Genomic DNA, 11784 nt, shown 5'->3' with positions numbered 1-11784 from the left:
CAGCCACTGTCCTCCCGTACAGGATTTTAAAAGGGGGAGGGAGAAGAGTCCAAAAGCTTATTCACACTTTTATGAAAATGAAAATTATTGAAGAAAATTGATTGTGCAGTGTGTGACAGTGAGTGATCAGAATCGGTCCTGTGATGTTAATATAGGCTTTGTTGGTCCACTTGTTAGCCATGCAATGAGAGACAGCCTGCTTCATGTCTAAGGCCTTTGGGTTTTTTTTTTTTTATTTATAACACAAGAATAACACATTATTTACAGGGATATTGTGAGAATTAAATGTGATTAAGGACATAAAAGTAATTTGTATAGTATATATGAATGTTCCATATGAATGTAAAGAGAAAAGTTAATGGAACACACTTACCTCTAGAGAAAGAATACAGAAATGCATTAGGTGATTACATCGTATCCCACATGTAAAATACTATGTGTTAGCCCAATCCTTACAAATCCAGGCTGGAGAGATGGCTCAGAAGGTAAAGTGCTTGCTTCCCAAGCTTGAGGACCTGTGTTCATATCCTCAGCGCCCACATGGCAAGCTGGATGTGGCAGCTTATGTCTATAATTCCCAGAACTGGGAGGTGGAAACAGGAAGGTCCCGGGCTTGCTGTCCAGCCAGCCTAGCTGGTTCAGCAAGGTCTAGGTTCAGTAAAAGACCCAGTCTCAAAGATAAGATTGAGAGTGTCCCATATGGGAAAAGAAATCTAATCTTTCAAGATACATGGATCTAAATGGTTCTAGAACACAAGATTAAGTTTTGATAATGTACCAGAATATTAGAGCAGCCTCGGGAAGACTAAAAGCAAGTAGGACAAAATTAATGATTAAAAAGTTGCTAAGAGCTGAAATATGAAAAGACTTGGGGAATAAAGTTGAATAAGTTCTATGTGCTTAGGGTTAAAGGACCTAAAGAATAGCTTAAAGAATGTTTGGGGTTCTGTTGTGTCTGAATACAATGTTTCCTTTATCTGCCCATCTATTGATGGACATCTAGACTGGTTCTATTTATTGGCTACAAACATGGCTAGGCAGGTATTTCTAAATGTTGAAGAAGTCCTGTATGTTTAATAAAATACAGGTAAATGAGGCTACATCCTTATTCATTAAAATCAAAATGTTGGAAGCACATGAAAAACCATTGCTCATACCCTAGAGATCTCTGATAAGATCATCGATTGAGTCCACCTTAGAACTGTGGGTATCGGGAGGCAGTGGGGTGACACATGCTGCATGAAGCATCAACTAAGATTTTAATATGCAGTCAGGTGTAGTGATACACCCCTGGAACCCCAGCACTCAGGGGACAGAGATAAGGGAATCATTATATCTTCAAAGACAGCCTTTCTACCCAGCAAATTGGGGTTAGCCAGGGCTACATAGAGAGGTCTTAACCAAAACAAGACAAGAACAAAACAAGCAAATAAACAAAACTAAAAAAACCCCAATATTCAGTAAAACTATTCCTTCATTGTGTGTATGTGACTGTGAGTGTGTGTGTGTGTGTGTGTGTGTGTGTGTGTGTGTGTGTGTGCATTCAGGTGTATGCAGGTGCCCAATGTGCCCATTGTGTGCAGGACAGTTCACGTGTCTTTCTCTATCACTATCCATACTTTTTGACATAAGGCCTCTCACTGAACCAGAACTTACCAATTTACCTAGGCCAGCTGTCCAGTAAGTCCCAGGGACCTTTCTGTCTTTACCTCCCCCAGAGACTACAGACACATACTCTGTACTCAGCTTTTATACATGGGTGCTGGGGATTGGCTCAAGGCCCCTGGTTATGCAGAGTCAACTGAGTTAGTCATCCCCAACCCCATGTTAGTATAAAATTTAAAGCAATCCCTAGGAACAGGTATAGAGGGTAAGTACTGGAAAACCACTAAGACAATAACTCTTAAAATACAGTTTAAAAAACAATTTAAATGTAGTGTAATAGTGTAACAGTGAGGAAAAAAATCACTTAATACAAGAGATTCAGTAAAACAGTGGACAGAGGAACAAAACAGATGTTGTATCTGAAACATAAGTAGCAAATAGCAGAGATATTGATACAATCATGTTATCATCAGTGTTAAACACAAATCTATTGCAAGGCAGGAGGCTGTCTTCCTTCTTCTTCACAGGTCTTCATTCTGGGAATAACCAACTTTCTATTCTTTATGAGACACAGTACTTGAAGGCCAACTAAATAGTCTGGACCTCTGTAAAGACTCCATTTCTGGGCTGGAGAGATGGCTCAGTAGGTGAAAGCCTTGAGCACAACCCTAATGACCTGAGTTGGATCCCCAGAAATCACAGTTAAGGAAAGAACAGACTTCTGAAAGTCGTTCTCTAACCTACATATGCATGCCATGGCACATGTGTGCTCCTCCCTCACCCTGCTCCCACAAATAATAGTAGTAGATTCTATTTTTAAAAGAGGTCACATTGTTAACTGGGTAAAGACTTTAATACATGAATTTGTAGGTGGGAGGACTGAATTTAATCTATAACTGTTACTTTCATTATTATTGTCCCTAAATGTTAACCATCAGATGCAGTCGACTCTAGCTAGGACAGGGTGAGAACGAAAGAAGCAGAGCTCTGGGCTTTGCTGGAGAAGGGCAACTTCCTCTCCTGTGTCTTTCATCTCCTCCCTACTTTCCACAAAGCACTCCATTGGAGATACCACAAACCAAGGAGGTCCATGGCAGAGGAGAGTCCCTGCCCAGGGCAGGACCCAGGGCACTTCTCCTGAGTCATCTTGGTAAAGGCTGGCCCTAATTCTATTTGTATATGGCTCAACCTCAAACACCAGCTATAGATGAGTACTTTAATTTAGGGCAGTGAGTGGCATTTGTGGTCATCCTCCCCTGGAGAAACCGGAATCTCTGTTTTCTGGCAAACAGACAGCTTAGCGTGTGTCTTTACTTAAAGGTTTTCCTTAGGAAGGGTGAATGGGACCTTTCAGAAGAGATGGAGCAGTTAGAGATTCTAGGCAATCCTAATATATGAAGAAAACCAAAGATACATCTCACACCATTGGCTTATGAATATGTATGGCTCTCTGCTGTGGCAATTTCTCAGCCACAAAAATCACAGCGAATTAGAATGTTTTTCCTGGGGAAAAGTGCCCATCGTTGTGAGAAGAAAACACAAAGTCCTGGTGCTGTTGGTTGTAAACCCACCCCTTCTTTATAAATGAGCTGAGAAACCAAGTAAAGGCTGCAGATTCGTGCAGTGAATTCAGACAGATTTGAATTTCAGATCTGCCCTGGTGGCCAACATATGAGATGTCTGTATTCAGGGTAGAGCGTTTTTTCCATCTTTTTTTTGGCAAGAATACCGACTGTTGGATTATTTGCTTTGCATATTTTTTATACTTGAACCAGCGTATATAGAATATCTTTAAACAGATATGCATTTATCTTCAAAGAATGAAGTAGTCACTGGACTGGATAAAAGTGTAAGGAATAGCTTAGCTCCCAGCCCCTCCCAGCTGTTAGTAAAGATCTGGGAGATTTTCTCTACCGTTTCTACTGCGTTGTTACCATAAAGAGACGTATATACTCTTTCCCCAAATGGGACTTCTCAGAGCAGCGTTTCTGGAATTTGTTTTGCTGCCCAGAGGCCAAGCTACCAAATCCATTTCCCACAGTATGTGCCTCTTACATGTTACACAGATTCAGGGTGGGCCTGGCTGGAAAGAACACAGACTCTGAACTCAGAGTATCTGGCTGGAATTGAAAGCTTTCATTTCTCAACTTCGCACTGAACACACAATTTCAATGTCTGGCCTGCCTGGTTTCCTTACAGTGTGTGTGTGTGCACGTGTGTGTAAGGTATCCATGTATAAGCCTGTATTTGTATACAGGTATGGAGATCAGAAGCCCACTGCAGATGTCTTCCTCAATAACTCTCTACCTTGTTTTTCGGGATAGCATCCCTCACTAAACCTGGAATTCAGCAGTTTTGCTAGGCAGTCTTGGGGCTTCATGCTTGTACTTTTCTGAGTCATTTCTTTAACCCTTGGTTTCCCCCTTTCTAAAGTGACGTGGCTCCTGTGGGTGTTTAGAGAGTGACAATGACTACAAAATGTGTCTCAGAGAAAGGTCACAGCACAAAAAAAAAAAAAAAAAAAAAAAAATGCCCACCAGAGAAAGTTTCAAGAGGACAGAGAAGGAGTCTTCTTCTCTGCATTTGGAGAAATGTGTTACAGAGGCCCCATAGTCAGTCCTCAAAGCAAGCTGTAAGCTAACTGCATTCTCAGAGCATGATGTGCACCACAGAACCGCCCACATGTTCACGTGATGGACCTCACTTGTTTTGCTCAGAAGCCCTAAGGAGGGGCCATCACTATCTCCATCATGTAGAAGCTAAGTAAAGTAATTTATTCAAAGCCACAGAACATATACAGTGTGGAGCCAGAAATGAAAATTGGGTCTGTCTGACTCCAAAGCCTGTGGTTTCCTGTTACACCAAACTGTGTCAAGTAATAATATCAACAATGATAATAATAAACGTCTTGACCCCGTCAAGTCCTGGGGGAGGCTGGCTGTGCTCCTGAAGCCTGCTTTCAGGAGGTCAACCTTCCCCCACTCAGGCTTGCACCTCACCCCAGTGTCTGTCCTGATGCAGGTGATCATCAGGTCTCAGTGATGGGCTTCCTCAGCTCCCAGCTTGACCCTGTTCTTCCCCTCCCCAGTTCACTTGGAATTCAGAGTATCCTTTGTGCACTCACACCCAATCTCATCATTCCCCTCGCTCATGCTGCCAAAATGGCATCCGCTGCCAAGATGGCGTCTGCTGCCAAGTTGGTGTCTGTACTCTGTCCTGTTTTCCTGGAAAACTAAGACAAGGGGAAATCTTGGTCCAGAAAAGAGAGTCTTCAATCCACACACCCATTTTTCTACTTGAGATCTCAGCATCTCTGGGAGCCCTGTCATGAGCAACCAGCCTGACTTAGGGGTTCAGAGACCTCTTCGCATTAAGGTCACCAGTTCCATGGGACTGTCTGTATTACCCCGTTACCAACCTCTGTTGGGTTCAACTCATCACATGACTGTCTTCTCCATCACAATCTGTTTTGAAAGAGTGTGTGCATCTAGGGCTGTCAGCCCCTAACACTTCATAGGACCTACACCACATCGTAGGAGCCCAACAAACATTTCTATAGTAAATAACTTGTTCTGCACGGCATGGAGCCCATCCGTTCACTATTACATGATTAACACATCGACAGTGTAATTATGCCTTGAGCAATTTGCACTCATCTCTGACCTGGGAATCAGTGGACTCATCTTAAGACAGTTTCTGGTGACTAGGCTTTAAATGAGGATAATAATATCACAGGAATAGAATTTTTTTAAAAGGGCAGTACTCAAAAAGTCAAGAGCTGAGTTCTGTCTTCCAAAATTTGTGATGCCTTAGCTCCTTCGTGCAAATGCTGTTTCAATTATGATCATGCCCTCTGCTTAATTTGAAGAAATGTCCAATTTGTTATCATTTATTTCTTTCCTTCTATCATCTTAGAACCTTAAAAAAAAAACCCTAATGCCTATCTTCCACATTCCCCAAGTAATGGATACAACATTATCCAAAGTTTATTCAAACTTATCTGAACCTTTCAGGGCTGGAAATTAGGTGGGAACTGTTTTCTTCATGAGATTTCTAGTGCTTTTTGGCTTTGAACTGGCTGGAAATGAAACAAGAATAGCTTTTCTTGCGGTATTTTGGTTTCTCCTCCCAACCCAAACCAGGAAGTTCAGAGACACACAAAAATTAAAAGAAAGGGGAAAAGTTAACTCAACTTTTTGAACTTCATACACGACTTAGGTTCGATTTCAGTTTGAGGCAAAGGTTCAGCTGAGAGCTCATTGTATCCAAACCACTTGGCCCATCCACTGAAATCACTGAATCAGAAGCATATATGGAAGGATATGGGGAGCTGATAGTCTGTAGGGTCTTTGTGTCAGCTGCATGTTCTGTGGGAATGCTGTGCTGAAGAAGTTCACAGGGTGGCAATTGTGGTGACCACAAGACACTCAGAAGGTGCACTCACATCTCATTATCTCTGCCTTTGCTTGTCTGTCTCTTATCATTTATCTACCTGTCACATCTAGCTAACTACTTACCATATGGATCTTTTATTCACCTGTCACCTATCTATCATCTATATCTGTCTCCTATCTGTCTATTCTCTTTCTAGATCACCTATTATTTACCATATGTAGCTAGCTATCATCTTATCATCTTTACCTATTTATTATCTGTCATTTACTCCTCTGTCATATCTAGATGGCATCAACCCTATAGCTCTGTCTGTCTTCTGTCATCTATTTGCATCTCTGTTTATCTGCCAATTATCTGTGTCCATCATCTATATCTATCCATCTATCTATCTATCAATCAATCAATCTATCTATCTATCTATCATCAATCTTCCTATCTATTTCTACCTATCTAATCATCTATCGCCTATCTACTTATCTATCTATCCATCTATCTATCTTCTATCTACCCACCTACCTACTTATAATATCTGTTCATCTATCATCTTCCCCCAACATATAATACATGACATAATTGTAACTGTAATAATATGACTATTCTCTAATCTAAGTTTCTTATTTTATTCTTTCTTTGGGAAATGTAAGATAGATCTGTTTTGACTACTACACAGAACCAAAAGCTGGATGCTGTGCTGATCTGGTTGGCTACAGTCAATCCAGAATCCCATGAGAATTTTTCCCTAGACTGTGAAGGAACAGCAACCAGACTCTAGGCATGTACAGTCAATATAGGAGCAATTAGATTTTATGAATGGTAGAGAAGCCAAGTTTGCTGTGAACTGTGAGGCATAACAGGTCAAGTTGTTTTCCTCTTAGTCTGTATATCACACCTATAATCTCAGCACTGGAGAGGCTGAGGCAGAAAGAGTGACATGAATTTGAAGCCAGCCTGGGCTACAGTATGAGACCCCTTTCAAAAATGGTCAAGCATGAAGTCATTTTTTTTCCACTAAAGAATGATTTTTGGGCCACTCATGTGGCTCCAGAGGCTCACTTTCCAGTGACTGAGCAACACTGGTCAGACCTGTCTGCAAATGATGACGTTTTAATAAGAACTATGCCATGTGATACTGGAATCTTTGCTGAGTTTTAATACGCTTGCAAAAGTATGCTAATAATGATTTATCATTTGCCAGTATATTAATCCCTCCATCCAAAAACCTGATCACTTCATTGTGTATTTTTATTTCAGGGACTTTGACCCTGCGTATAGTTCTAAGGTATTTAAGTGACAAATATTTCAAGTACGCTTCAGTATTAATATTGTATTTCACATGGCACAACCCTAGGCCACTTTACATTATTTGTAAAACATGCTAATGGCTTGTTTCAAATATGTATATTTTCACCTATCTATCCGTTTAAATGTTAAATGGATACCATAGTTATCTATCTACCAAAACTTTTGTGGTAAAGGGGGGCCAAAGTTTTAGTTGTATTCTGAGGTGTTTCTCGTGTTTAATGTAGGAAGCCCTCTCAGAGATCATAAGCGCACTGTTGAAGTTTAGGGTGGATTACAAGCACTGGTCATCTCCTCTGAATATACTAGAAGAATCATATTGAATGTAATGTACCTAATTAACCTAGCACAAACCACAGCAGTGCCTTGTAGATGGAGAAATGAAGGCAGTGGTAGGCAGCCCTCAGCCCGTCATCTCTAGCTAGATGAAAGGGCTTGGGGCTCTTAGAAGATACAGGGTCAGCCCAAAGTCACGGCAGATGCCGCTCTTGATTATGGTGAAGGTGGACATGCACCAGTCGACTCTTTGTTTCTTGGAGGCTTCAGGTCCCTTCTTGGTGGCTGTGCTTCTAAACTAGCTGTGCTGCTTCTCAGCCTCAGTGAAGAGGACAGAAGGACCTTCTGTAGAGCTGCCTTCAGTGCCAGGAGAGAGGGATGCCAGGATTTTCAAAGAAAGTGGATTTCCCTTGTGTGTTCTGGCTTACAGAATTTGTCACATTCATTTTAGGAATAAATTGTCTCACCTTCTAAACAGCAGAATGGGCCAAACTCAACAGTCAAAGGCTTGTTTCTCTCGGTGATTCTGAACACCTTGAGGATGAGAGTTAGGCAGAAAATACAAATAAAGAATGAGGAGGCTGACGCATATTCCCGCTGTGTGGCCACTTCATCTGTCCACTGCTCACTTCCATTGTGGAAATATATATATATATATATATATATATATATATATATATATATATATATATATATATAATTTTTGATATGAAGTGTTGGTAGGGTAAATGAATCTGAGATATCTTTATTCAAAATGGAAAACAGACCCTAGACAAACAAAGCAATGCCTCCACCCATGTAGGGCTTTAAAGCAGGCTATGGACATGGCCCAGTCAGTGAAGTGTGTTCAATCCCCAGAGCATTCATAAAATAGATGGATGGAGTGGCATGCTCTTGTAAGACTAACAGTGGTATGAAGGGCCCAAGATGTATGGACCCCTAGAAGCTCTCTGTCCAGATAACCTAGCCTACCTGATGAAACTCAGACAGTGAGTAGCCATCTCATACAAAAAATGGAAGGCACCTGAGGAAGCACACCTAATACCCTCTGACCTCACACAAGGCAGGCAGGCAGGACCCTGACAGATGAAGGATATTTGAGTCTCATAGGCAGATAAGTTCTTGAGGACGCTAGCTACTTTATTAGGTGTTTCTAATACTGTCAGTTTATATTTACAATCAGTGGTCTCACTCCTCTCCATACATACATGTTTCTACATGTGTGTATGTGTTTGTTTGTGTAGCCCTGCAATCTGAGTTTGTATACACACAAAGGGATCCTCAGAGTGAATCCATAGCAGGTTCTACGTAATGATCTACACTTACCAGAAGATGCCAAAATGCCAGAAATTAGTGAAGATGGAAACCTGAGGATTATATGAAAGCAAAGAAGACACCATGGCTAGAACCAAAGACTTTTAATGTTTATCTTCCACCAGGTGAAATCAGTATGACTGTTACTTTTTTCTCTTTTTTAATGGAAAGAATCAGATGACAGCCTTTTCTTCTATTGATGTGTTAACTATCCCGATACCCCGCAACTATGTAGCGGTGTCTCCAGAGTACATCAGGAAAGATGTTTTAAGAGAACTGTACTGAAAGGTTGTAGTGGATTTTAATGCTGTTTTGGAAACCAGGCACCATGTGCTTTGTCTAACAAAATATAGGTTGTGGGGCTACTTGTAAGTTAAGAACTAGCTCAGTCAAGCCGCCACTCGTTTGCTTGCTTGTTTTCCTTTGCTGTTCTGCAGAATCCATCCCAAGGCCTTGTAAATACTAGGCAAGCCCTCAGCCACCAGCAACACCCTAGGCCTCCCAACAGATATATGAGCAGGAAGTTTTTTGAAGACAAAGACACCTGTAATTCTAAGACTCGGGAGGTAGAGGCAGGAAGGTCAGAAGTTCAAGGCCACTTTCTGCTTACATAGCCATACTGGACTACTTGAGATTCTGTATCCAAAAAAACCAAACAAACCATTAAATACACATGATATAAGCAGCCCATCTTTGCAGTGACAGAAGGGCCAAGAAGGGTTGAGGAGTCCCTGTTAACTGTCCAAGCTAGATCCTGATGTCACTTCTGTCATCTCACAGAGAAGCTTCTGACTCATTTGTAAATAGATCTAAGCTACGTATTTTTAGAGTTTGGTTTCTCTGCTGCAACCAATGCTTCTTGTCGCTTACTCAGTTCTTTCCCTCCTATGTTCCTTCTAAAACTACTTAGAGCAGTTAAGTCCTAACCAAGCAATATGCAAAACCAGAAACCCTTAAGCTGAAAGGACTAGGTGTCAGGTTGCAGGTTGCACATAAGGGTAGGTGTCAGGTCGCAGGGTACACATGATCTTTATAAAATGATCTTTATGCAGTTTAAATTGTTCCTGGACAGGATTTGAAAAATAAACCTCATTTTATAACTACATCTATTTTCCAAAATGATTGCACCATGCTTGAAACCTTCAGTCTGAAAGGAGGAAAGCCTGTCAAGGGACTGAATTCATAAGGGAACAGTGACCCATGCATGTCTCAGAAGAGCTAGCATGCTGTCCCTCTTCACCACATCCTGATTGTGTTGAAAGTGGTGCAGTGGCTTCTCTAATTGTGAGAAGCAAATGCAGAAGCAGGGATTGTGTTGTTACACCCGAGGGTGTGGTGTGCTTGCTTTCAACTAGTAGGCTGCATATAAAAGATCTCACACTGATTGGTCCACAACACTCACAGAAGGACTGCGGACACCTCAAAAGTCCCAGTGAGTTTCAGTTACACTGTTCCATGTGGCACAGGTGCTTGTGATGCATCCTAGGAATACCATGGTATCTGCAGAGTTCTAAGTCTCACTACTGAGGACCATCTCTCACAGTACTGGGAGAAACTATGCAAGCTGTCGGTCGGTAATGAGCCGGTCGGTTCTACCCAGCTGGAACACTGACGAACCTCAATAATGACCAGAGCTGTAAGACCATTCGATAGCGGCACTTAAATCCTGAGGGTAACCAACAGCCACCTGGATTTAAAGCCCAGTCAATAGTAGGGAGTCCCTGCCTGGTGCTGAACTTAGCTGACCAGCAATGGCCACATGGTGAGGCCACAGAACCTATCTACATATCTTCATACCCTCAGGTAAGTGCAACTCTCAACCCTCACTGGAGAAGCATCTTTCTTAATAGACTGGGATCATTTTCTATATAAAAGCCAAAATTGGTCAAAATCCAGAGACCAGCTGTTGGTGGAGTCCCCATCCCCAATATAGCCCCTGCATCAAAGGCTCAAGAAGCATCGTGTAAGACAGGGAAGAGAGGTTTTAAGAGCCAGAGGACCAAGACCTGTGCTTGAAAGTAGGTCTCTGAGGGCATAGGGAGGACACCGGGTGTGTGCATGGAAGAGGGAGGAGGAGGTGGGAGTTGGGGGAGGAGTAGGTGTGAATTTAATCAAGGTACATTATATGAAAATCTCAAAGAACTAATTAAATCATTGTTATTTTTTTTAAACTCCAGGACTAATTCCCAGGCAACACCCCCCCACACACATACAGCTCATCCGTGTTCCAGGTACAAAGCAAATGGCATGTGCCCTTATTCCACAGCGAGGGTGTAGGGGGAGGAGGGGTCAGCTTCATCACTCCTGTCTTCTCTGTCCCTAACCCTCACCACAGCTCAGATGCAGCACACAGAGGTCACAGAAGGAAGGGCAGTAGCCCCAAGCTGTAAGTTCACACCACTCTGATTCTCAGGAATCACCACAACCCCTCAGTCATGAATCATCCGGTGGAAGAGGCCAGCACAACTCCCCTTGGGTCCTTGGCAGAACTGAGCTGAAGGTGTTCCTAAGAGCTCTCTGTGAGGATGATTAACTGACTCTTTGGGAAAGTCATTTGGAGTGAATGCTTGGTTCTGCCACAGGGAGAGCATTGCTTTTCACAGAACATGGCAGGGTTGTGCAAGGAGCTTAGAACCAGGCCTTCACAGAACTAGTGCCAAATCCTGCCTACACAAGCTTAGTAAACATAGCATTTCACTTTCTAAGTTTAAATTTCTTCATCTGTGAAATGTGAAGACCAATCCCCCAAAGACTCTTGTTGTGAGAATGACAGTAACCAATCCCTGTGGATGAAGCTGGTTCCCTTGTTCTTGTCAGGTGAGTCCTCTGCTAAAATACTCCGAAAGCATGTGACATCACCCTGCATGCTGGCATTTCCACTCTGCCCCACCCCCA

The sequence above is a fragment of the Arvicanthis niloticus genome, chromosome 9 (assembly GCF_011762505.2).
Source record: "Arvicanthis niloticus isolate mArvNil1 chromosome 9, mArvNil1.pat.X, whole genome shotgun sequence".
NCBI lineage: Eukaryota > Metazoa > Chordata > Mammalia > Rodentia > Muridae > Arvicanthis > Arvicanthis niloticus.
Note: the sequence above shows the minus strand (reverse complement) of the source record.